This window comes from Canis lupus, chromosome 9 (assembly GCF_003254725.2).
Source record: "Canis lupus dingo isolate Sandy chromosome 9, ASM325472v2, whole genome shotgun sequence".
NCBI classification, from domain to species: domain Eukaryota; kingdom Metazoa; phylum Chordata; class Mammalia; order Carnivora; family Canidae; genus Canis; species Canis lupus.
This window is the reverse complement of record NC_064251.1, coordinates 55,483,053-55,510,410: the sequence shown is the minus strand read 5'-3', so window position 1 is coordinate 55,510,410 and position 27,358 is coordinate 55,483,053. Positions and strand designations below refer to the sequence as shown.

The window sequence follows — 27,358 nt, the reverse complement described above, 5'->3', positions numbered from 1 at the left end:
CAGACTTCCCACTGAGTAGGGAGCCCACGGTGGGACTAGATTTCTGGACTTCAGGATTATGACCCAAGCCAAAGGCAGACGCTTAACCAACTGAGCCATCCAGGTACCCCTCTGAGCAACCTCTGTTTGCAGAAGCCAAGGATCACCAGGCACACATGGGAGGCTCCTAACCCTGAGTCAGACAACAACAAATAGATAAAAAGCAACTTTGGAGGGAACACAGATAATCATAATAAGAAGAAAAATGTAAAAAAAATCATTAATATCATCAAAGACATAAGACATATAGCACACAATGAACAAGTACAGTATGTTATTAAGAAGGAATGTTCTGAAAGCAAAAAAAATATCTCTTGAGTAGAACAAATTAAAAGTTTAGTGAAAGGACTGGAAGAAAAATTTGTAGATGATGCAATAGCTCAGAAAACAGAAGAAGAGGACAACACATAGGAGAGAAAATACATGAAAATTAGAAAATCAGCCTGGGAGATCTAACAACCAAATAAGAGGAGTCCCAGAAAGAACAGAGGAAATAGAAAGGGATGGTAATCGTCAAATAAGTCATTAAAGTACATTTCTTTGAATTAAAGAACATGACTTTCCAGATTGAAAATACCCACTAAGTATCCAAAATGGATGAAAATATCTGCACACAGAGACACATGATTGTGAAATTTCAGATCACTAAGAACAAATGAAAAATCATACAAACTCTCTGAGACAAAAAGCTAGGTTTTATACAAAGCATCAAGAATCAGAATGGCATCAGACTTCTTATAGCACCACTAAATTAGACCAAAATGAAGCCAATGCCCTGAAAATCCTGAGAAAAATATATTTCAAACTTGAGGTTCTATACCCAGATAAAATATCAATCAATAGTGAGGATAGAATAAAAACATTTTCAGCAATGCAGTACCTGGGTGGCTCAGTCAGTTAAGCATTGAACTCTTTTTTTTTTTTTTTTAATCTTTTTATTCATGAGACACACACACACACACACAGAGGCAGAGACACAGGCAGAGGGAGAAGGCTCCATGCAGGGAGCCCAACATGGGACTCAATCCCGGGTCTCCAAGATCATGGCCCAGGCTGAAGGTGGCACTCAGGTCATGATCTCAAGGTTGTGAGATGGAGCTCTGTGTTGGGCTCTGCACTGGGTGTGGAGTCTGCTTAAGATTCTTTTTCTCTGGGCAGCCTGGGTGGCTAAACGGTTTAGCACCACCTTCAGCCCAGGGCATGATGCTGGAGACTGGAGATTGAGTCCCACGTTAGGCTTCCTGCATGGAGTCTGTTTCTCTCTCAGCCTCTCCCCCCACCTCGAATAAATAAATAAAATCTTAAAAAAAAAAAAAGACTCTTTCTCTCCTTCTGCCTCTCCCCCCAGCTCATGTTCTCGCTCTCTCTCTCTCAAATAAATAAATAAATACTTTAAAAAATCAACTCCACACAGGCACAACCGGATAGCATTTATGCCTCTTGCTCCCATGGGCTTCCCTGTGACTGCTGGTGCTTGCATTGCCATAGGATCCACTCAACACCCAGGCATGTGCAAGACAGGTCCACAAGATCAATCATTTGGGATTAACATCAAGAAGTAGCCAGCTCACTAATGTATTTTCATACTGTGTCTCTCTCCCTTCCTTTTCTCTCACTCCAGTTTTTCTTGGATTGTACTCCCTAAAACATTAGTGGCACTTTACTTTCACCTGAGTTCTGCTTACTAAGGTCCCAGAATCCAGACCTCTGGTTTAGGATTTGGTGTTGGATTATTCACACATCATACTTAATTACAAAAGCAGAGGGACACTTGATGGCTCAGTGGTTAAGCGTCTGCCTTTGGCTCAGGGCATGATCCCAGGGTCCTGAGATCGAGTCCCACACTGGGCTCCCTGAAAGGAGCCTGCTTCTCCTCCCACAACCTATGTCTCTGCCTCCCTCTCTGTGATTGTGAATACATAAATAAAATCTTTAAAAAAATACAAAAGATTGAATTTTTTCCTCTTAAGGTCAGGAAAAGAACATCTCCTCTCACTACTCTTAATCAACAGCTACTGCAATAAGACAAGAAAACAAGACATATAACTTGGAAAGAAAGAAAAAAAGAAACATGTTTCTATTCACCACAAGTGTCTAAGTAAAAAATACCATATAACTAATAAGTTTAGCAAGATTACATAAGTCAGTATATTAAAAAAGTGTATTCTTATATACTCACTCATAACAAATGACTGGAAATTAGAATTAAGAAACAGAACTGGAGGGGTGCCTGGGTGGCTCAGTCAGTTGAGCATCTGACTCTTGGTTTTAGCTGAGGTCATGAATCTCAATGATCTCAAGGTCCTGAGATTGAGCCCCATGTTAGGCTCTGTGGTCAGCACAGAGTCTGCTTAAAACTCTCTTTCCCTCTCCCTCTGCCTCTCTTCCAGTTCTCTCTTTCAAACAAATAGATAAATCTTTAAAAAAAAAAAAGAAATAGCGGGGGATCCCTGGGTGGCTCAGTGGTTTGGCGCCTGCCTTTGGCCCAGGGCGCGATCCTGGAGTCCTGGGATCAAGTCCCGCATCAGGCTCCCGGCATGGAGTCTGCTTCTCCCTCTGCCTTGTCTCTGCCTCTCTCTGTCTCTCTATCATGAATGAATAAATAAAATCTTTTAAAAAATCCCTGGAAAAAAATAAAATACTTGGGTATATCTGTATGCTGAATACTAGAAAACACTAATGAAATAAATTTTAAAATACCAAAATAAACGGAGAGATATACCATGTTCATGGATTGGAGGACTCAATTTTATTAAGCTGTCTAGATCTAATTGATCTATAGATTTGATCTAATTCCAAACAAACCCTTATGGGCTTTTTGGTAAAAGCCAACAAGCTCATTCTTAAACTTACATGAAAAGACAAAGAAACCAGAAAAACAAAAACAAATTTAAAAAAAAGAACAAAGTTTCAGAACTCACACTAGATTTCAAGATTTTTCTATAAGGCTATTATAATTAGTGTGGACATTTTAGCCAGGGACTTTGCTAAACTCACTAATTTTAATAATTTTTTTGTTAATTTTGTGTGGATCTTCTATCTATACCATCGTGTCTGTGACTAATGACAGTTCTTTATTTCCAATGTTATACTTTAAATTTATTTTTCTTGCTTTATTGGAAGTCCCAAACTTCTATCAACAGTAGAATATATAGCTAAATTGGGGCATATTCATGCAATGGAATCCTAACCACTGTTAAGAATGATCAAATTATGGGATCCCTGGGTGGCGCAGCGGTTTAGCACCTGCCTTTGGCCCAGGGCGCGATCCTGGAGACCCGGGATCGAATCCCATGTCAGGCTCCCGGTGCATGGAGCCTGCTTCTCCCTCTGCCTATGTCTCTGCCTCTCTCTCTCTCTCTGTGTGACTATCATAAATAAATGAAAAAAAAAAGAAAAAAAAAGAATGATCAAATTATTGTTACACAAGACAGCAGTATAAACTTCACAAACATAATATTGAATAAAAGAAGTCAAACACATGGGGCATGTGGCTGACTCAGTAAGCAGAGCATATGACTCTAAATCTCAGGGTCCTAAGTTTAAGCCCCACATTGAGCATGGAACCTACTTAAAAAAAAAGAGAGACAGTGAGAAGTCAGACACAAATGAATACACTGAATCCCACGTATAAAAGGCAACAGTAATAAAAACCAGACTAATAATTATGTTTTTGGAGTTGCTTACTGAGGGGACAAGAGAGGAGTCTTCTGGGATGCTGCTAACATTCTATTTCTCATCCTGGATTGTGACTACAGAAAATGTGTTCACTTTGTAAAAAATCATCAAACTGAAACTAAGATTTGTGCTATTTTCTATGCGTATGTTGTTAGTCTTTAATAAAATGTTTAAACAGTTTTGGCTATTTTGCATATATATTATATTTTAAAACTTGGCAAATACTAAAATGTATAGAAAATAATAAAAAGAGGGGTGCCTGCGTAGTTCGGATGGTTTAGCATCTGCCTTTGACTCAGGTCATGATCTCCAGGTCCTGGGATCAAGCCCCACATTGGGTTCTGCACTCAGCAGGGAGTTTGCTTGTCCCTGTCTCTCTCCCTCTTGCTCTTCCTTTCCCTCCCCCACTTGTGATTTCTCTCTCCCTCTCTCTCTCAAATAAATAAATAAAATCTTTATTAAAAAAGGAATGCTTTTAAATTAACATGCTAAACTCCTCAAAGAGATAAGGAAAGGAATAACCCAAAGAATCCGAACATATAAGTAAGCGGATATGAATCAAGAAAAGGGTATAAGAAAATGATAACTATTGATGTAACAGCTCAAGATATGGAGAAAACTCTTGACTAGACACAGAGAGAGCTTTCCCTCTCTCAAAATAAAGACCAAGAAAGACCATGCTAAATAAATAAAAACAAAAATTCCACTTAGATACATTGTAATTCAGAATATCAAAGATGAAGAGAAAAATCTTAAAAGCAGTCCTAAAGGGGAAAACAGATTATCCAAAAAAGAAATAATATATAAGCCAGTAGGAGAACTCTCAACCACAAGAGAGGCAAGAAAAGAATGGAATAATACCTTCAGGGTATTGAGAAAAATTAATTACTAACCTAGAATAATATACCTAGCTAAAGTGTCACTGAAGAGTGCAAATGAAAACTCTAACTTACAAAGGCAAAAATATGGGATCCCTGGGTAGCGCAGCGGTTTAAGGCCTGCCTTTGGCCCGGGGCGCGATCCTGGAGACCCGGGATCGAATCCCACGTCGGGCTCCCGGTGCATGGAGCCTGCTTCTCCCTCCCTCTGCCTGTGTCTCTGCCTCTCTCTCTCTCACTGTGTGCCTATCATAAATAAATAAAAATTTTTAAAAAAATGTTCAAAGGCAAAAATATTTCATCCCCTAAACTCTTGGTGAAAAAAACTCCTGAGGGATGTTCTCTGCAAGAAGAAATATAAACCAAAAGGGAAGGAGTATCAAAAACTAAGTTGGTAAATGATATTAGTAAATCTAATTATTGTATTAGGATACAGATTTGGCTGATCTGACCAAGATCCAAAACACCAGGATCTCTCAAAGATAGAATCTTATTTATCCCTAAGTAACAGTATGGACACAAGTAGCTCATATAACAGCTTTGAGGTGTCAGGGACCCAGGCTCCTTCTGTTTTGTTGCTTCATGATCCCCGTGGTGCTTTGGTACCCAGAATTCAGGATAGCTGACCATTGCATCTACTCCCTGGTAGCAGAAACAGGGAAAGGGCAAGGCACAGTTTCCATTCAAGAGCATGATCTGTAAACTGCACACATGCCCCTCCTACTTGCATCCCATTGACCACAGCTAGCTTCAAGATAAGTTGAAACACAGTAGTCTGTAGCCCAGATACAAGTTCTATTACATTGCAAATAGAGAGAACAGATATTGGGTGACGACCAGCAACTCCACCATATGAGTAGAAAAACCATATAATCCTAACTAAATATTTTTACATTAAAAAATATAATTAAGGTGTGGTTGGGTGGCTCAGTCAGTTAAGCATCTGCCTTCAGCTCAGGTCATGATCCTGGGGTCCTGAAATCGAGTCCCACATCAAGCTCCCTGCATGGAGTCTGCTTCTCCCTCTGCCTATGTCTCTGCCTCTCATGAATAAATAAATAAAATCTTTAAAATATATATATAATTAAGGGGTGCCTGGGTGGCTCAGTCAGTTAAGCATCTGCCTTCAGGTCAGGTCATGATCCTGGAGTCCTGGGATCAAGCACTGGGTCAGGCTCCCTGCTCAGTGGGGAGTCTGCTTCTCCCTCTCCCCCTGCTCTTGCACACGTTCTCTCTCTCTCTCTCTCAAATTAATAAATAAAATCTTTAAAAACAAAACAAAAAATTAAATTACATCAAGAAGGAAATGTTTCCGGGGGAAAAAAAGCCTGCAATAAGTTGTTTTGAAGTGATAATGTGCACAATTTGAAACTGACACACACATTCACTCACTGTCAGGTATCTACAAAAGAATGAAATTTCCATCTAAACTTAAGAGATTCCACCTGGGACAGAGCAAGTAAAGACCTTCCACAAAGATGGAACACAAAACAAGAGACGATGTTAAGGACCAGGCTGATGGGCTATGTCAAGTCAGATTCAGCAGATATGCCATAAACCTATATATCACTTACCTGTTAAAAACCAAAAAGGTGAGGTGCCTGGGTGGCTCAGATGGTTAAGACTCCCTCTCTTGGTTTTGGCTCATTGTTGTGATCTCAAGGTTGTGGGATCAAGCCCTACATCGGGCTCCACACTCACACTCAGGATGGCTTCTGCTTGATATTCTCTCTCCCTCTCCCTCTGTCCCTCCTGCTGGTGCTTTCTCTCTCTCTCTCCCTCTCTCTCTCTCTCTAAAATGAATAAATGAATTTTGAGGGGAGGGGGGAAGATGGCATTGAAATTCCAGACAAGAATAACAAAGAATAGATTTCATGACTTACAATAATTCTACAGAAATTGGGTCAATGGGATGTTGGCCTCAGGTCAAACAGGTCACTGGAGCAGGACAGAGATTCCAAAAACAGACCCCACACACACCGTTGATTGATATCAGTGATGGTGTCAGAGTAAGACAATAGAGAAGACACCTTTCAACAGTTGGTGCTGAATCACTTGATGCCCACCTGGAAAAATAATGAGCCTCCACTCTTACCTCATGCCTTACACAAAAACTACACTGAAATAGGTCATAGCTATAAATTTAAAAGGCAAAACAAGGAAACTGCCAGACAAAAATATAGGAGAAAAATCTTCTCCATCTTGGCAAATATAGATTTCTTAAAGACATAAAAGCACACACAGTGAGGGAGAAAATTTTAAAACTTTCACCCTTCAAGAGGCCAGTGAAACAAATGAAAAGACAAGCCCCAGATTGGGGGAAGATATTCACAACACAAATATCTAACAAAAAGGCTGGTATCTGAAATACTTTAAGGAACTGCTATGCTCAGTAAGAGAAAAGGCAAATAACTCAATTAAAAGATGTGGACAGATATTTCGCAAAACCAGATATACAGATTTTCCAATGTGTATTCTTTCATTCCTATGAAAATATGTATATTTTTTCATCCACATGAAAAAGATGCTCAACTTCAGTAGCCATCAGGGAAATGTAAATTTAAAAACCACGATGGGGCAGCCCGGTGGCACAGCGGTTTAGCGCCACCTTCAGCTTGGGGTGTGATCTTGGAGACCCGGGATTGAGTCCCACGTCAGGCTTCCTGCATGGAGCCTGCTTCTCCCTCTGCCTGTGTCTCTGCCTCTCTGTCTCTCTCCCTGTGTCTCTCATGAATAAATAAATAAAATCTTTAATAAAAAATAAAAACCACGATGAGCTAGTACTTTACACCTACTGGAGAGGCTAAATTTAAAAAGACTGGGCAGCCTGGGTGGCTCAGAAGTTTAGCGCCGCCTTCAGCCTAGGGCATGATCCTGAAGGCCTGGGATCGAGGCCCCACATCGGGCTCCCTGCATGGAGCCTGCTTCTCCCTCTGCCTATGTCTCTACCTCTCTCCCTCTCTCTCTCTCTGTCTCTCATGAATAAATAAATAAAATTTTTTAAAAATAAAAATAAATAAATAAAAAGACTGACCATACCAAATGTGAGAGAGGATTTGTAACAACTGGAACTCTCAGACAATACTGATAGAGATGTAACACTTTGGGAAACCATTTGGCAGGGTCTTATAAAGTTAAACATAGAGACATGTGAGTGGCTCATTCAGTTAAGCATCTTCCTTTGGCTCAGGTCATGATCCTGGGGTTCTGGGATTGAGCCCCACAAAGGGGTCCCCTCCTGAGTTTGCTTCTCCCTCTCCCTCTATCTGTGTTTCCCCTGCCTGTGATCTCTCTCTTTCTCATGCTCTTGCTCTCTCTCAAATAAATAAATAAAATCTTTAAAATTAAAAAAATTTGAATAAATAAAAATAAAGTTAAACATCACTACCATACAACCCAGCCAGTTCTCTTTTAGGTGTTTCTTTATCCAAGAGAAATGAAAACCTATGTCCACACAAAGACTTGCCCATGAATGTTTATAGCAACCGGATTCATGACAGCTCTGACCTAGATGGAAGCAAGCCTAATGTCCTCCAACGAGCGAATGCAGAAACCAACAGTGGTACATCCACACAATCCAACGCCACTCTGCAACACAAGTAATAAGGTAACAAACTGCTGACACGTGCAATAACGTGGATGAATCTCAAGAACATTATGGTGAGTGAAAGAAGCCAGAAACAAAACAACATATCCGGTGTAGGTCCATCTAGATGAACTCCGGAAAAAGGCAAAACTAATCTAGAGTGAAAGAAAGCAAAAAAGCAATTGTTCTCTCTCTTCACTCCTGTGGAGCTTTCACGGGTATATTCATTTCTCAAAACTCATCAAAATTGCATGAGTATTATATGTAAATTATATATTAATAAAACTGATATTTTAAAAGAGTAAGTTAACAAGGCAGAGGGGAGGAGGCATTCAGAGGATACCCTCCAGGAGCGCAGAGGGGCTGAGTATCTTAGACGTGCACCGTCCAATCCAGCAGCCATGAGCCATATGTGGCTACTGAGCACTTGAAATGCAGCTGGTCCCAATTGAGATGTGCTGTTAAGTGTGAAATACATACCAGGTTTCAAGATTTTAGCACCAAAAATACAAAATGTTTCGTTAATAATGCTATACGATTACATTTTGAGATACTATTTTTGATGTATAATGTTAAGTTCAACGTATTACTAAAATTATTTTCACCTGTTTCTTTTTGCTTTTTTTGGAGAGGGAGAAAGAGGATTCCAAGCAAGCTCCAGGCCCAGCACAGAGCCCAATAGGGGGCTTGATCCCATGACCTCTGAAATCATGCCCTGAGCCAAAATCAAGAGTCAGAGGCTTAACTGACCAAGCCACCCCAGGTGCCCCTCTTTTTGCTTTTTAATATGGCTACAGGAAAATTTAAAATACTGTGTGTGACTCACATTATTCCTCTATTGGACAGCACTGCTTTAAACATTGGTAAGAGGGGCATCTGGGTGGCTCAGTGGTTGAGCATCTGCCTTTGGCTTGGGTTATGATCTGGGAATCTGGGATCGAGTCCTGCATCCAGTTCCCCACAGGAAGCCTCCTTCTCTCTCTGCCTATGTCTCTGCCTCTCTCTGTATCTCTCATGAATAAATACATAAAATCTTTAAAAAAATAATCATAAGGAATAAATAAGTAAATAAAAAAATCTTTAAAAACAAACAAAAATTTATGGGCAGCCCCAGTGGCTCAGCGGTTTAGTGCCACCTTCAATCCAGGGCGTGATCCTGGAGACCTAGGGTCGAGTCCCATGTCAGGCTCCCTGTGTGGAGCCTGCTCCTCCCTCTGCCTGTGTCTCAGCCTCTCTCTGTGTGTGTGTCTCTCATGAATAAATAGATAAAATCTTTTAAAAAACAAACAAACAAAAATTTAAGGGCAACTAGGGAAACAACAGAAGCATATCTATAGTTTCCAAACTATCAAAGCAAAAAGGAGAGTACAGAACACTGCAGATTTAATAGATGATAGAACATGAGAAACAACTTTAGAAGATAGGGTGAGTAGGACAGCAAAATAAAATGGTAGATGTGAATCTAAATATATCAACAATCATTATAAATGTAAATTGATTTCATTTGCCTCTTAAAAGACCGAGAATGTCATATTGGATCAAAACAAAACAAAATACAATATTATGCTGGTTAGGAGAAACACTCTAAAGCAAAAGAAAAGAGAAAGGCAGAAAATAAAACAAAGAGAAAAGATATACTAGGCAAATATGGGCCAAAAGAAAGCCAATATAGTAATACCAGTATCAGACAAAATACACGTAAGTCCAAGAAACGTTAAGAGATAGGGACCCTATAGAATGATTGAAGTAACAACCCACCAAAAGAATGCAACAAAAATTAAATTTTCTATACCTCACTACACAGCCTCAAAATAAGAAAAGCAAAAACTAGAAGATTTGCTTTGGAAAATCAAGAAATCCACAAAAGGAATGGGGATTTTGATGCTCCCCAGAAACTAACAGAGCAAGCAAAGAAAATTTACATGAGATATGAAAGATGTGAACGACAGAATGAACAAGTTTGATGTGTGAATACACACAGAACCTGCAGGAATCCATGCACCTATCCCAACCGAGAATGCACGTGTGGGGCTGACCTGTGATCCCCCAAATTCACATGTTGAGGTCCTAACTCCCAGTACCTCAGAACATAACTGTATTTAGAGGCAGAGCCTTTACAGAAGTGACTGAGTTAAAATGAAACCCTTTGGGGGCCCTACTCCAGTCTGATTGGTGTCCTTACAAGCAGAAGAAATCTGGACAGACAGACAGACACCAGGGGTGCCGGACAGAGGGAGGTGTGTGAATACATAGGAGAAGTTCAGGAGATTGGCCTCAGAGGAAACCAAACCTGTTGACACATTGATCTCGGATTTCCAGCCTCTAGAACGGTGAGAGAAGGAATCTCTGTTGTTTGACTCCCATGTCCACAGCTGCAGCCAACTCAATGCAACACATGATGGTCAAGTGCATGTGCACACTTAGAAAAACTGACTTGTGGGGCACCTGGGTGTGCCACAGCGCTCAGTGGTTGAGCGTCTGCCTTTGGCTTAGGTTGTGATCCTGGGGTCCTGGGATCAAGTCCCACATCAGTCTCCTGGCGGGGAGCCTGCTTCTCCCTCTGCCTATGTCCCTGCCTCTCTCTGTGTATGTCTCTCATGAATAAATAAATAAAATCTTAAAAAAAGAAACAAAACTGACTTGTGTTGGGTCATAAATGAAAGCCTAAACGAATTTTGGAGTGGATGCAAGGCAGACCACATTCTCTTCCCACCATGCCGCAAAATAAGTCAACAACAAGATAGTCAGAGTTAACACAACAACAGATGTATCTTTGAAAACTAAAAAGCATGTTCCCAACGATCTCATGGGTTCATCAGGAAATGGTTGCAGGAACAGTTCTTTCCTGTCCTGACCTTTCCTTCCACGCAGAGGGAGCTGAGTTAGTGTAACACACTGAGCCTCTCCGCCCAGAGAAGGAAGCGACTGCTGATGGGTCGATGTGGGGAAGATAAAGTGGGCTGCTCCACTGACCAACTTCTCTTCTCTTCTTGGAGTGAGCTGCCTGCAGGCAGTGGTCCTTCTCTGTTCCCTGACCACCAGACCACCGCCACACACAGCAGCACAGTGACTAGGGGTTAAGGCTGCCAAATCCCCATTTTCAGTGTTAGGACACCAATTTAGCTGTCACACCTACTCTCATCCGCCAACCTTACCTTTAACAGGTTTTGGCGGGGCGGGGGGTGGGGGGGTGTTTTGTTTTTTAAATAGGCTCCATGCCCAACGTGGGGCTTGAACTCAAGACCCTGAGATCAAGAATGGGATGCTCTACTGACTGAGCCAGCCAGGCCCTCCACCTTTAGCAGTTTAAAAAAAAATTTTTTTTTTTGAAAGATGATTCTCAGGACGTCTGGGTGGCTCAGTGGTTGAGCGTCTGCCTTCAGCTCAGGGCGTGATCCCGGGATCCGGGATCAAGTCCTGCATCAGGATCCTTGCAGGAGGCTGGCTTCTCCCTCTGCCTGTGTGTGTGTGTGTGTGTATCTCTCATGAATAAATAAATAAAAATCTTTAAAAAATAAAAATAGGGGATCTCTGGGTGGCTCAGGGGTTTAGTGCCGCCTTCGGCCCAGGGTATGATCCTGGAGTCCCAGGTCGAGTCCCACATCGGGCTCCCTGGGTGGAGCCTGCTTCTCCCTCTGCCTATGTCTCTGCCTCTCTCTCTCTCTCTCTCTGTCTCTCATGAATAAATAAATTTTTTTTTGTTTTTTTTATGAATAAATAAATTTTTAAAATAAATAAGTAAATAAAATAAAAAATAAAAATAAATTAAAAAGATGACTCTCCCCCACCCCCACCTTTATCTTATCTGTTCAGAATCCGGGAGAGAAAAAGGGAAATTATTTACTTAGCCCCCCTCAAAGACATCAACAGAAATCACAATGGAAATTATGAAATATTTGGTCTTGAGGATAAAAAGATAAATGCAAAATTAAATTTGTAGATTGGAACTAAACTGACATTTATAGAGAAATATATAGTCTTAAGTGCATTTACTCTAAAACAGGAGTGATTTAAACACACATGAATAGAGCTTTCAACTAACTAAAGAAGCTCAAAAAAAACTGGAAGGAAGAAAACAGTAAAGATAAGAGCATAAATGAAAAGGACATCAACAATCACGAAAATGATCAACAAAGCTGGAAGCTGGTTCTTTGAAAAGACAATAAAATTGACAACCATCTAGCAAGATTAATCAACACAAAGAAGAGTAAAGGCACAGATATCTGATATTAAGAATGAAAAGAAAGTAAAGTACAGATACAGTTGAAGTTTTAAGACTCATAAGAGGGCACCTGGCTGGCTCAGTAGTTGAACATCTGCCTTTGGCTCAGGTTGTGATCCTGGGGTCCTGGGATAGAGTCCTGCATAGGACTCCCTGCAGGGAGCCTGCTTCTTCCTCTGCCTGTGTCTCTGCCTCTCTCTCTCTCTCTCTCATGAATACATAAAATCTTTAATAAAAAAATAAAAGACTCAATACCATGAGTGATTTTATGTTACTATATATGAAATAGAGATGATCAAAGTTCACTAAAAAAAAACAAAAAAACAAAAAAAAAACAAACAAAAAAACCTAAATAAAGCAATGGCTAGGAAAGAAGATAAATCAGTGTTTTATAAAGCACCCCTCTCCACCGGTGAGCTCCCCTCAAACCCCAGGTGCAGTGAGCTGTTCCTCACAGGCAGAAGCAGTAGGGCAAGAATAGCTAGAAATCTGGAAGAAGTTGACTCCCATGCCCCAGTCCTCACTGATGTCTGCTCCACTCCTGCCCCGTCACTGTTTTTTTTTTTTTCTCATGCAAGCTCATGAATTCCCCTTTTTTTCCTAAGCAAATTCAGTCTGGTTTCTGTCATTTGTGGAACTCAAATCATGTCACAGTAAAATTTCAAGAAATAGAAGCCCTGGGAAATCCCATAGGAGTATGTCTCACACCGTCCTAGGACTCCCCTGTACCTAGGCACTCATCCAAATTCCACATTTGTGGCCACCGTGAAAAACAAACTTCCCTTCTATCTCCTTCTCAGATACCTCCAGAGAGTCCCTGATGACCAGTTAGTTGGTCTTTTCCTTGTGCCACATCACCCCAGTCCTGGAGTGGGGGCTTCTGCTCCTGCCTGCTGTTCTGCACTAGGATGGCCAGAGAATCACAGAACTCTGTGCCAGCCACCCAACACCTAGGCCCCAGTTCCCTGGAGAAACACTGATGAGAAATTTCAGGTCACTGGTGGCTCCGCTCCTGCCTGACACACTGACCGCAGGCCCCCTGCTCAGTATATGGTACATCTTTCATCCTCTTTCCTCCAAGCCCGACAGCAACACAGAATTTGGCCAAGCAGCACTTCTTCCAGGGAGAAATGTCTTCTAGTAGAAAGCAAAGAAGGATCCCTAAGCCACTGGACAGGAGACTTGGAGGCATTACTGAATTCGGAGTTTAAAGGGAACTCAGGGGGCACCTGGGTGGCTCAGTCGGTTAAGCATCTACCTTCAGCTCAGGTCAGGATCTCAGGGTTCTGAGCTCCCGCTGAGCAGGGAGCCTGCTTCTCCCTTTGCCACCCCCCACTCGTGTTCTCTCTCACTCTCTCTCTCTCAAATAAATACTCTTTAAAAAATAAATAATTACAGGGACCCACTCTTCAAATGAGAAAAGAGAAGGGGCACCCAGGTGGCTCAGTCAGTTGAGTGTCTGACCCTGAGGTCATGATCTCAGGAACTTGGGATGGAGCCCCTCATTGGGCTCCACACTGGGCATGGAGCCTGCTTGGGATTCTCTCTCTCCGTCTTGCTCTGCCCCTCCCTTCCCCTGCCTCTCTCTCTCTGAGAAAAAAAAAGAGAGAGAGAGAGAAAAGAGAAGGGTGAGACTTAGATGACGGGAGTGGTAACCAGGCTGCTACTGACTGAGAACTTCCAGAACTCTTTCTTCTGGAAGAGTCTGGCATGCATGGTCTGTCTGAATAAGCTCCCAGCATAGAAGGAGGCAGTAGGGCAGGGAATGGACAAGACCTGAGGGCCCATTCAGGGTGCTTAGAATTGATGCACCTAGCAGACAGTCTCCCCGGCGGCTCCCTGCACATCGACAGAAAAGAACCCCATCTTCTTATGCCCTCGGGTCATGTATTTCAAGCACAGCGATAGCAGGGGTTAAGCCACATCAGTAAACCAATAGCCAGTTGCATGTGTGCAGTAAGTATGTTTTCAGTCAATGATAACTATTTAATTGGGCCTTAATTAATGGATGTTCACAGAGCACTGGAGATGCTTGGGTGCACGGCCTGCTGAAAGGGACAAGTGCTATTATTCTGTTAGGGGCAGTATTTTAAGACATTTGTATTCATAGGTGTGAGAGATCCAAGAAGATTAAATTCGCTGAAAGTGTACATGAAAATTAGTGCCCTGGTGTGACCCCTGCCTCTCTCCACACCCCTTCTTTCCTCCTTCCTCCTTCCAGAAAAGTCATGGGTCCTATAGAACCACTCTGGTGTGAACAAGGCTCTCAGATACTCATAGCTTTTGACTCCTAGGCTGAGCCCACAGTGTACTTGGAGCTCCCTGGGGGCCCCAGCGAGGGTTCTCCTTCCTCCTGGCCACACCCTAGTCCCTGCCCAGGGCTGCCTGCACCAACCAGGAGCCTAATAAATCTCGGTGAAGTCAAGGAGGACAGGATGTTAGACTCCCTTAATCAGAATATTAGGTTCCCGGTCCCTCATTGGTAGCATCACAGACCGCTAGCCTTCCTGCTTCTGAACCCAAGTCCCCAGAAAGGTAAGCAGCACCCACATTTTTCAGGTGCCAAAGCGAGGCGCTGTATCTGGCTGTAGGGGGTTCTACTAAGCACCTCCAGATGCTGGAGGGGAGGGAGAGAGGCAGAGCAAATGGAGGAAGAAAGGGTGAGGGAAGATTCTTCTCTCCTGGTTTGCAAGGAACTCCTAAAAGTGAGGACACCAATAGAGGCCCTCACTCCCAAGGGCCCCTGAGCCCCTCCATTCCCCTGCCCTGACCCCACTATACCCTCCACAGGGCCAGCGAGGGCAAATCAGCTCTGGGACTTGGGAGGCCCCAGAAGGAAAGGCTGTGACCTTGGCTGACAGGCTGCATTCTTCCCCTCCCCCATGCCCTCCCTCCTCCCGCCCCTGGAGAATTCTAGCAGGGGAAATTCTGGCCAGAGAGTCCAGGGAGTTCTCTGGAGGAGAGCCCGGTCCCATTTATTTCATTGCCCTCCGCAGTCCACCTTCCATTTCCTCTCAAATGCTCCGTGGAATTCACAGGGTCGGGGATCATCACTTCCCTGGGGAGGAGCATGCAGTCTAAGATGATGCTTCAGTGGGTGGGCAGGCCTGGGTCCTCTTTGGGCCACAGTTTTCCCTGTCTGGAAAATGAACTTTGGATTAGAAGAGCTCCAAGACTCCTTCCAGTCCCATAGGCTAAGATTTCCTTTTTCTTATGGACTCCACTCCTTATGGATGTGTGTCCTTGGGCAAGTCTCCAAAGCATAGCCCCTGCTAGCTCATCCATAAAATGGGTACATTACCAGAGGCAGCCTGTCAGCTAGACTGGGATTTTCACTCCAACACACTGCTTGCTTGCTGGTTTCTTGGGTCCACCAGTGGAAGTGGCTCAGGGCCACTTAGCTAAAACTGAGTCCAGACCTTGGTGTCTGGCAAGGCTGGCTTCAGGTTCCCGCTTCACCAATGACTAACTACCTGACAAGCAGCTAAGATCTCTGATCTTCAGCCTCATCTAAAAAATAACTGAACAGGGGCATCTGGGTGGCTCAGCAGTTGAGCGTCTGCCTTCAGCTCAGGGCATGGTCCCGGGGTCCTGGGATCGAGTCCCACATCAGGCTTCCTGCATGGAGCCTGCTTCTCCCTCTGCCTGTGTCTCTGCCTCTCTCTCTCTCTGTGTGTCTCTCATGAATAAACAAATAAAATCTTTTTTAAAAAATAAATAACTGGGGATCCCTGGGTGGCTCAGCGGTTTGGCGCCTGCGTTTGGCCCAGGGTGTGATCCTGGAGTCCCGGGATTGGCTCCTGCATCAGGCTCCCGGCATGGAGCCTGCTTCTCCCTCTGCCTGTGTCTCTGCCTCTGTCTCTCTCTCTCTCTCTCTCTCTCTCTCTCTATGTCTATCGTGAATAAATAAATAAAATCTTTTTTAAAAAATTAAATAAATAAATAAATAAATAAATAAATAAATAAATAAATAAATAACTGAACAGATACCCACTTCCTCAGATTGCTAAGAGTCCACACCTCATGGCCCATGCTAAGTGGCCACTCAGTGTCAACTGTCACTTTGTGTTTGGCCGAGGGCTCCAGGGGGTCAAGGCAACCACAGTGGCCTGGAACAAGTCCCCAGCTCAGAAGCAAAGCTGGGACCCCTTCTGATGGCAACCCTGTTCTTGAGGCCCCCAGAGTGACAACAAGGCAGCAGTGAACACAGGATGTTCTCAACTACCCCCTTCCCCATTTGCCCTTGGATCTTTTTAAAAGATTTTTATTGGGATCCCTGGGTGGCGCAGCGGTTTGGCGCCTGCCTTTGGCCCAGGGCGCGATCCTGGAGACCCGGGATCGAATCCCACGTCGGGCTCCCGGTGCATGGAGCCTGCTTCTCCCTCTGCCTGTGTCTCTGCCTCTCTCTCTCTCTCTCTCTGTTACTATCATAAGTAAATCAAAATTAAAAAATAAAAAATAAAAGATTTTTATTTATTTATTCACAAGAGACACACAGAGAGAGGCAGAGAGACACAGGTAGAGGGAGAAGCAGGCTCCCTGCAGGGACCCCAGTGGGGGACTCCATCCTAGGACTTAAGAATCACACCCTGAACCAAAGGCAGATGCTCAACCACTGAGCCACCCAGGTGTCCGGTCTTTGGATGATTTTCTGAGAGGCCCAGGACCCCATGGGCCCAAAGCTTCTGCAAGGGCATGATTAATCTCTGGAGGGACCTGCATGACAGGCCTCCCTCCCTCCATGGTCTATCCCTTTCCCTGGTCTGTCATTTCGGGGCTCCCAGAAGCCAGCCTTCCTGGGGGCGGGGGGGGCAGTAAGCAGGCCCCACCTGCTACTTTTGAGAGTTCAGAGAAAAGCTGTTTCAGCTAGGTGGAGGGTGGTGCCCTCCCGGGTTACAGCCACACTGGGAGCCAGGGAGCCAGGCTTCCCCGGGCCCAATGAAAGGAGTACTGCAGCCTTGACCTTGGTTGATCCAGGTGCGGGGAGTGTGCCTCTGGGTAGTCAAGCTTTGGATGTTTAGATGTGCTTGCTCCTGGAGTGCTGGGGTCCACCCCGCAGCCCCACGCTAAACATCTGCTTCCTGAACCCCTTTGCTTAGGCTTTTCCAGTTGAAATTCTTGCCATGCATGAGGCTCCAGTTATTTGTGGCCTTCTCTATAGCCCTGATGGTAATAAAATATTTTGGCGAGCGGGTGCCACGGTGCACAATGCCAAGAGCTACTGAGGTTGTCTCTTTAAATCCACCAGCCGAGCCCCATGAGTGGCCCTTCCTGCTCTTCCATCCCTGTTTGACAGCTGGGCAAACTGAGGTTCAGAGAGCAATTTGCTCAAGGACGCACACAGCGAGGAAATGAAGGAGCAAAATTTAAACCCAGATCTACCGGACTACACAGTTCAGCTCTTAACCTTCCCACTGGGCAGTGTCCACTCTGCCTGCCATGGCCTGAGTTCCCTGAGGATGGGGACTGCTCCTGCTTCAGGACAGGCTTCTCCCAGGCCCCGTGCAAGGCCCAGAATGAATAGAGTCAACCGACAGACCCAGTTCAGTGCGACAGAGACAGAGAGTCTGAGACTGAAGGAGAGAGGGAGCAAAAAACAGAGTAGGTGGGTGTCTGTCAGAAGCCCTTCTACTCCCAGCCCCAACCACAGTGGGGCAGGGGGCACTGCAGGTGTCGGGAGTTTTGACATCACACCCCACCCCCACCCCCGGCGCTGGGCAAGACCCAAGGGTGTCAACTACAATGTGAGGGCGGTAATAGGGAGCCGCAGATGGTCTGGAAGCAGAATGACGCAATGCGAGGGGGGCGGGGGGGGGGATGGTGGTGGCACTGTTCGCAGCACAGTGTAGTCGGGTGCTGGAGGCCACAGCCCAGTCCTTCGAGAGCCGAGAGCGGAGCAGACAGTGGCGAGGCGCGAGGGAAGGCGGCGACGGATGCCAGCGGCAGCCCGCCTCCGCGGTCAGGGCGACCCCGACCCAGCCCACACCGGCCTTCGCGGGGGTGGGGGACACTAAGACGTGGGGAAACGGCGCCCTTTCACCTGCCTTCGGGGGCAGAGCAGGGGAGCTGCGAGGGCGAGGCCCCAACGGGCACAGGCCGGGGCGCGAGGAGCACAGCCGCCCGCGGTGGGGCGCAAGGCCGGGCGCACGGGCTGGAGCGCGCAGTCGGGGCGCCCCTCGGCAACCCTGAGGCCCCGCGAACCGCGGCGGGAGGCTCCGGTCGGAGGAGCCGCGTGTGCCGCCGGCGTGTAACCTGGTATTTTTCTGCGCGGCCCCCAGACGCATGTTTCCGCGACGCCAAAGCCTTTCGTCGCGCGGCCCCGCTCGCCAGCAGCCCCGCGCCCCGCGCCCGCCCCCCGCGCGCAGCCCCTCCGCGCCGCCTGCGCCCCGCACTTTGTGCAAATGTAACCTTTCCGCAGGCCCCGCCTCCGCCAGGAAGCCGCGCGCCGGTGCCAGGAACGCGGGGCGGCGCGCTCGAGCCCGAAGGCGGCCCGGGAATCCGCGGCGGCTCACGGCAGAGCCACAGCCCGGCGGCCGGCCTCGGCCCCGCTCCCTCCCGGCGCCGCTGCGCCCGCTCCCGGAGCCCCCGGCCCGCTCGCCCGCGCGGCCCTCCGAGGGGCCCAGCCTCTCCATCACGCCGCCCCTCGGTTCTCGCATCTTCTCCCCCTCTGCCCCCTCCCGCGCCGCCTGCCCCCCGCCAGCTCGCCTCTTACCGGCTTCCTGGGGAGCACAAAGTCCGAGAAAAGAGGAGAGAGGTCCGCTCACACCATTCCTCGCCGGCCTGTCGCGGGTGTGCCCCAGCGTGCGTGGTACCAGCTTCCCCACGGGCTCCCCGGGATCTCGGGGGCCCTCCTGTCCCCCCGGGCGGATCTTAAGCTGAGCTCTCTGGGTGACCTTGGCGCCGAGAAGCCCAAGAAATCCCTGAAATGACACATTCCACTCCAGATGGCCCCGGGGGAAGGGACCCAAAGGTTTCACGGGTTTTTCAAAGAAGTCGGTTCGGAAGGATGAATACTCACAACCCTAGACATGCTTTCCATTCATCTCATCAATTAATTACCAAACAAATATTTATTGAAACCTACTATGTGCCAAGTGCCTGCTAAGTCCTAGAGATGCAGCCATGAACTCTGGAGGATGATCCTCTATAAAGAAACGTCATTTTTCCCCCTGGCACTTTGGGGCTGGGAAGTTGCCAAGGTGAGCGGCGGCAGGAATGACAGGTGAGCCCAACCTGGGCTGGGACAAGGGTGTCTCTGAGGACTTCACAGGTCCCTTGCACTTAGCCTGCTGCCCAGCCTCCCTGCTCCCAGGACCGGCCTCAACGGCAAGGCCCTGTCCCGTTCTGTTCTCACAACAATAAACAGTGTGCAAGGCATACCTGGGGGAGAGGGGTGCTCCCCAACTGCGGCAGACCCTGCGCTCTCTCTAGGGCACTGGTGCTCAAAGAGCCACTGACCCAAAGGTCCCAGTGTTATTGTAAACAGGCTGCAAATGTGTCTGTGTTTGTTTTGTAGTAAGAACATTGGCTAGCACTTCTCCAGCGATTGCTGGGCAGGAGGCACTGTGTTGAGCATTTTATATGCATCATCTCTCGTGATTTATTTGCCACGGCAACAAGTGTGTTTTGAGCCCCTCCTCTTGCCAGGCATCCTGCCAGATGCTGGGGACAGACTACTAGAGAGCATGCTTGCCCTCGTGGAGCACACAGTCTGCTGGGGAAGAGGCAACAGACAAACAAATGAATTCATGAACATCATAGCCTGTGATGAGGGCTGGGGATGAACTAAGCAAGGCAGTGAATGAGACAGCAACCAGTGGGCAAGGCAGGAGGTGGGGTGCCAGCTCCTTTGTGTGGGAGTAGTCAGGGAGGGCATTCCTGAGGAGGGGGCCTTCATGCTGAGATGTCAGGGGTCTGAGAAAAGCCTGTCCTCTGAAAAGCCGGAGAGGAATGGCCCAGACAGAGGAACAGTCCATGAAAAGGTCTGTCATTCTCACAACTACCATGTGCCCATTTTATAGACTAGGAAACTGAGGCTTAGAAAAGTAAAATTCCTTCCTGCCTGCGTGGGGTCACTCCACTGGGACTGGGCAGAGCAGGCTCCAGAACCAGGCCTTCCCCTACACGCACTTTCCCCTGTCCCCCTCTTGCCCCCTGCCCTGAACCCCTTTCTGAAGATCATTTAGCAAGCCTTTCGTGGGGGCAGCAATGAATGGAAGTGTGCAGTGGAAATGTTCTATCTAGACCAGAAGCCCTGATTTCACCCTGCGTCCTCCTCTCCCACGCAAGGTGACTTTGGGTAATTCACCCATCCTCTCTGAGCCTGTTTCCCCCTCCTCGTAAGGAGGATAATTTTGCAGTCCAGTGAGGTCAAGGACACAGAGTGTTTAGCAGAGGGCTCCCAGCCCTCTGAAGGCACTCAATTTGATGTTCGCTGTCGCCAGATTAAATGAAGTGTTGCTAGAGAAGTGGTTTTTATAACTTGGCAAAAATTAGACTGGATGTTTTTTTGCTGCAGGGCATACACAGGGATGGCAGTGAGGGGTGGCCTCAATCCTCTGCTAAAGGGTCTGTGGCAACACCGGCCAATGCCCCTCCTGGCTCAGCTCCCCCAGCACCTGGAACCTGTCTATCAGTACTCAGCCCTGCAGGGTGCTGTCTGCAAGTTTACCCATCAGAGAGGTGATAAGAAGATCCTGCTCACTGAGCTGCTGTCCCCAGCAGAATTTCCTCAGCCCCCACCATGCCCCAGGGCTGAGGTGTGGGAGGCATGAGGGGCAAAGGATGCCCAAGGCCGGGGAACCAAATGCTGAGCCTGGGAGAAAGAAGAAAGCCAGGGTGGGTGCTTAGTTTCCAGCAAGCGCTCTAACCTCCTGGCTATAGAATGGGGATGATAAGAGCACGTTGTAAAGGATTCGGCAGTTTGTGGCCCAGTGAGGGCTCAGCAGTGTGGGTGAGCCCTCGTCACTGTGATTTTTCTAACCTGGGAGGTTGGGAAGATAGGATGGAGGAGGTACCACTGAGCAGAACCTTGTAGAACAAAGAATTGGAGGGCTCAAGCAAAGGGAGTGGCGGGTGAAGGGGCATCCAGGAAACGGCACATAGGCAGGTGGGAGCTGACGAGGAGAGGGTGGCCAGGATCAGAGGAGTCTCAAGGCAGGGCAGCTGGACAACCGGGTGGCATTGCCACATGCAGCATCAGTGAGGATGCTCCCTGCTGCAAGCAGTGGGCATCCTGACTCAGGCTGGCATTAGCAGTAAGGACACCAGAACAGAATGGCCAGTCCAGGGTGGGGGGGGGGGAGGTAGTGCTGTCCCTTTTGCAGCAAAAGCTTAATCCTCAGGGAACAGTGGAGGCCACCTGCTTGAGTCCCACACGAGGGAGAAAGGGCATCCCACAGCCACTGGTCCCAAGGCCCTCTCTTACGAATGTGCCGCGGTCCCCATCTCAGGAGATGCTGGGCACTGTGGCTTAGAACAGAACTCCAGAACCAAGCAACTAGTGAGGGGCTGGCTTACAGAAGACAAGGCCCACCCTTGCGCTTGGGTAGCTCCAGAACAGTGCCCTCACATTCTGGGGAGGTTGGGGTGGATGGCAGGAGCAGGGGTAGGGGAGGCAGGAGCCTGATCTCTCTCTCTACCAGACTCAGAGCATGAGGGGCTGGGTCTACCCCACCTGAATGTCCGCAGCATCCAGCACAGGCTCGGCACGGAGCGGGAGCTCCACGAGGGCTTCTTAAATAAATGCTGAATGGTGCCCTGTTTCTGTAAGCTCCGAGAGCCACAAGAGAGCAGCCATCAGTTAAATAGACGATCCTTCCAACCGGGGTTTCTTATGAGAGTATCAGGACCTTCTACACTGGAATCTCTACAGGAACGGGAGTGGACTGAATAATCCCCCCTAAAGACATCCAGATTGGGATGCCTGGGTGGCTCAGTGGTTTGGCATCTGCCTTTGGCCCAGGGCCTGATCCTGGAGACCTGGGATCGAGTCCCGCATCGGGCTCCCTGCATGGAGCCTGCTTCTCCCTCCGCCTGTGTCTCTGTCTCTCTGTGTATCTCTCAGGAATAAATAAATAAAATCTTAAAAAAAAAAAAAAAAAAAAAAAGACATCCAGATTGTAACGGCTAGAATATTCCCTTAGAAGGCAAAAGGGACATGGAATATGTGATTAAATTAAGGATCTTGAGATGGGAAGATGATCGTGGCTTGTCTGGACCGGCTGTGAATGTAATCACGGTGTTCTTGTAAATGGAAGGAGGGAGATTTGACACAGAAGAGGAGAAGGGGAGGTGAAGACAGGCAGAGGCAGAGTTATGTGGCCACCAGCCAAGGAATGCCGGCAGCCACTGGAAGCTGAAGTGGCCAGGAACAGACTCTCCCCTGGAGCCTCCAGGAGGACCCAGCTCTGCCAACACCTTGATGTTAGCCCGGTGAGACTCAGCCTGGGCTGTGGCCTTCAGAACTGTGGGAGAATATGTCTCTGTTGTTTCAAGCCACCCAATTGGTGGTCATTTGCTACAGCCGCTGGAGGACACAGAGACAGGGTGGTAATTAAAATGCAGATGCCTGGTCCCATCCACAAACTGCCCCCACAAAAAGCTCTGAATGCAGGGCCAGAGACTGAGTTTTAAGCAAGCTCTTTCCTCCCCCTCCTGCTGCACAGCAGTGCCACACAGGGAAGTGTGAGGAGCTTCTGCGGCAGAACAGAAAGGTGATCCAGGCTTAAGCTACACCAGAGAACACTGGTGAGAATTAACTTTGGCTCACGGCAGCCTCTTTGGGGCCGTGAGGTCCCAGTCCTGTGCAGCTCACCAGTTCTGTCCAGCCTGCCCCACAGCTCTCCCAGGAGCCCTGCCCCGAGGCCTTGCATGTGGCGTTCCCTGCTGGAAAGCCAGGTTTGGGGAAGGGCAGCATGAGGGGAACCAGCTTCACCTTGGATTTGGGACACCAGCTTCTCTCACCCGTCCTTGCCTCTATCCAGCTGAATGAATGACTGACCATGAGCACCTGCCTTTCCTGCCCTGGTCCTCCATCCTTTGGCCAAAAAGGCAGAGCTCAGGATCTGGGCCCCCATCTCCTGTTGGAAGACATGATGGCCAGGATTTGCTTTTAACACTAATGTCTTTTATGGGGATTCATACTCCCCAGCTCAGAGTGGGGTCTGTTGCTCCCTGCTATTAGCCCAACCTGTTACCCCCAAACGGCTGAACTGGCCCAGTTCCAAGGGCTAGTGGGTCCTTCCCCACTCTGCTCTCAGGCATCAAGCAACCTTGCAGACAGGGGCTGCAGTCCCCCAGCCCATGGCAGCCTGATGGCAAACTGGTCCAAGTCCAGCCCTTCTTTCTACCAACCCAGGCTCAACTGCCACTGCCGGCTACCTCCATATCACTCCCCTCCTTACTCAGTGGCTCCCCATCACCTACAGCAGTGGTTTCCAAAGCTCCCGAGCCGAGAGACTTGCCTCCTGTACCTATGATTATAAAACAGTTGGGGGCAGCCTGGGTGGCTCAGTGGTTTGGTGCTGCCTTCAGCCCAGGGCCTGATCGTGGAGACCCAGGATCGAGTCCCACGTCAGGCTCCCTGCATGGAGCCTGCTTCTCCCTTCTGCCTGTGTCTCTGCCTCTCTCTCTGTCTCTCATGAATAAATAAATAAATAATCTTAAAAAAAAAAAAAACAGTTGAACGCTGAGCAGCGCAGGTGGAGGCAAGGCAGGAGTCAGGGGCGAGGGGGAACGCGGCCCCACCCACCCCCTCCTCTAGAAGCGCAACACCCAACACCGTTGGCAAACCATTAGCCAGAAGATAAGAAAGGTATGAATGTGGCCCACACAGCTCCCATCCCACCTTGGCTCCCATCCCTCCTTGGCAGGCCTCCTGGGCCAAGGGTCATGGCTGCAGGAAACCTCCCCAGGGGAGACTGCACTTAGGAGCCCAGCAGGGTCCCCACCACCCTATAGATGCACCTACAAATATTTAACTCGTCACCACTCTGAGTCATGCTGGGCACTGGGATACTTGAAGCAGAAGTGCCTGCCTTCAGAGAGCAGGAAACTTCCAGTAGGGGCCTCACACCCCAAAAAGCAAGTACAGGGACAAGATGGTTGCAAATGGCAATAAGCACCCCAAAGACAATGAAGCCAATGAATAAAGGGCTGGGGGACATGAGTAGACCCGGTGGTAGGCCAGGGCCTCTCTAAGAAGGTGACATTTAAGCTGAGACCCAAAGGATAATAACTCCTACACCAAGGACAGGGAGCAGAGCAGTCCAGTAGCGGGAATAATACATGCAAAGGCCCTGTGTCTTCGTATGCTCCTATGAGGGATCAAGGAACAAACAAAAGTGTCCCACTGAGTCCCTCCCTCTCCACAAGAAGACAGGTACACAGAAGTCCAGAGCAGCTTCACTCCTCAGTCTGGGACCAGAAGGACTGGGATGGCCAGGGACAGAAGGGACAACAATGAAATAAACTGAGCCACGAAAAAGGACAGCTTGCAATGAGATGGACGATCCCCAAGATATGAATGATGGGAGCCAGGCCCAAAGGAGGTGATGGAGATCAGACTAGGGGTTCCGCCTGGGGTGGGGGCCTGACTGGGAGGGGCACCAGGGAACTTTCTGGAGTGTGGCATGTTCACTGTCTTGTTCCGGGTGGCGGTCACTCGAATGCCAGACCTCGTGAAGCTGTACAGTAAGACTAGTGCATTTGATCCCATGTAAAGTGGCACTGGAAAGTAAGAAGGCCCCCCGCCGCCCTAACTGGAAAGACAGGACCCCACCTCGGCCCAGCCCACCTCATCAAATCAGGAGGCGCCTGGCAGGCCTTGTCTGAGGTCAGCTCCTGAGCAGAAAACAAGAGTCGGGGCTCCCGACCCCGCACACGACCCGAAGCCCTCTCTCCGACCTTGACGGGAGCCCGCAGGGAGGGGTCAGTCCTGCTCCCCATCCCCTCCTCTTCCGAGCTCCTCCCCCTCCCCCCTGGGGCCGGAGGCCTGGAGGGGGTCCCAGGGTGGGGATCGGGTGGCCGTGCCCCGCCGTCCGGAATGTGGGGCCGGGAAGGGCCGGCTCCTCCCCGAGCCCCGAGGCTGTAACCCGAGCCTCCGGGTAAGCGGATTTCTCCCGGGGCAGGACCCCCTCTGGTTCTGGAATGCAGCCTGGGGTGTGGGGGCGGGGCCGGGAAGGGGTAACAAAGGGTGAGGCCGCTTTGAAATTCCGCTTCCTGCTCCCCCCAGCCCCCCAGCACTGAACAAACACGCCCTCTCCTCCGCCCGCCGGGGTTGGGAGCGGAGGGGGCTCGCCCTGAGCCGCCTGAGAAGCTGGGGCTGGGGCAGGCCCCCGCCGGCTGGGGTGGCACCCGGCCAGCACCGTAAACCACCCCGCACCCATCCTCCGAGCTGCTCCCCTCGGGCTCCCCTGGGGCCAGAGCAGGAGTCCCAGGACCTCTTCCCCAAGCTGATGAGGGTCCCCGGATCAGAGCGCTTGGGCCCTGGAGGCACCAGGGGCCTCCTGCATTGGGTGAGGCTGCCCCGGGGAGGCCAAGACTGAGGTCACTGGGTGCCCTTACCTGCTACCCTGCAGGGACCTGCCACCTGCTCACTCCTCCCCTTGTCCACCCCACTGAGGCCAGCTTGCGTGGCTCCAGTGCCAGGATTCCATTCTCAAGCCTGGACAGGCTGAGACAGGGGCTGTGAACTGGCCCCAGCGTGGGTTTTGTTTAATCTTAGTAAGAAGAGCCACCACCTCCATCCAGGGCTTTCCCACAGCTCCCACAGTCCAGTGGGGCTGGGACGAGGCTGTGGCCTCTGCTGCTCAGTCTCCCAGCAAGAAAACTGGGGGATGGAGGAGCATTGGTGATCTCCAGGCCCCCTCCTCCTTCAGACCTAGCACTGACCTGTAGTACACACACGATGACCTACACACATGACACAAACAGGCACTCACGAGCACGTGCACCTGCCCCAGAGAGCCCCCAGGTCAGGGCTGCCAACAGTTGACCACCTTGAATGCCCCCTGAAAAGCCCAGCCCCCTGGTGGCTTCCCACTTCCCCAGGAGATATCCTGACCCCCCAACCCCCATCTCCACCCCTGGAGCAGTCCCAACCTGCTGTCCTATCTTTCCATGCATCCCCTCCTCACCCTGAGAACTACCTCCTTCCAACCCTCTTGTCAGCCTCGCACTGCCCTTCTTGCCCTCTCTCAGGGGAACCTCGCCCTCATCTCCCAATTCCCATCGGCACCCAGTGCTAGCACATGGCTCCTCCAAGCCCAGGGACAAGACCACCAGATGGCTCCTGGAACCTCTCCAGCCATGGATCCCCCTTCCCTTGGGCAGGACTGCCACCTCAGCTGCGCACCTACTGGACCCCAAGAGGGGACCTCTCTCTCCTTTCTCAGCTTGCACTGCAGGCCTCCCACAGCCCCTCCTCATCCTGTAGGCCACCAGGACTGCCTGAGAGAGGGCCAGGAGTTGGGGTTGTGGGCGGCAGGGTGGCCAGCCCATTGGAGGAAATCCCCAACCTAATGTTTCTATGAAAAGATAGCAAGGGTAGAGGTGGGCTCGGCTGGTGCCATCCCTGACAGATGGGAATGTTAGAGGTTGAGCTTGTATGGATGGGCTTGGGGGGCCCCGAGAGGCTGACAGCCCCTCCACAGCACATCACACCTGCTACATGTGCTCCAGCCACAGGAGATCTGCGGGTCCATCTGAGGCGTCCTCTGTGGTCTTATCCTCTCCAGTCAGCTTTGTCCACTTCACCAGGCTGAGTTGGGGGTCTCTTCTGTGCTCCCCCAGACCCCTGTGCTGCCTCTGCCACAACACTGACCACTCTGGGCTGTCCTTGTCTCCACTGCTCTGTCCTTGCATCAGCTGGGACTCCAGCATTCTGCTCATCGACAGACACAGAGAGAGGAGCCAATGAGGGAAGGAAGGAAGGAAGGAAGGAAGGAAGGAAGG

The 27,358-nt window shown here is 48.9% G+C and overlaps 1 long non-coding RNA gene across 3 annotated transcripts in view; it reads right to left on the bottom strand.

Moving 5' to 3' along the window:
- LOC112677310 (uncharacterized) overlaps nucleotides 1-26,103 on the bottom strand; it is a 92,061-nt gene extending 65,958 nt beyond the window's left edge. Inside the window, exons 1-2 of one of the 3 annotated variants that reach the window (XR_004818851.2) lie at nucleotides 25,970-26,103; nucleotides 19,116-19,323 (exon numbers count right to left, since the gene is read on the bottom strand). This is a non-coding gene — a long non-coding RNA (uncharacterized LOC112677310). Of the gene's footprint in view, nucleotides 1-19,115; nucleotides 19,359-25,969 lie in introns of those variants that run through there. The other 2 variants (XR_007413255.1, XR_007413254.1) reach the window with 2 other exon arrangements.
- Nucleotides 26,104-27,358: the final 1,255 nt, after the last annotated feature.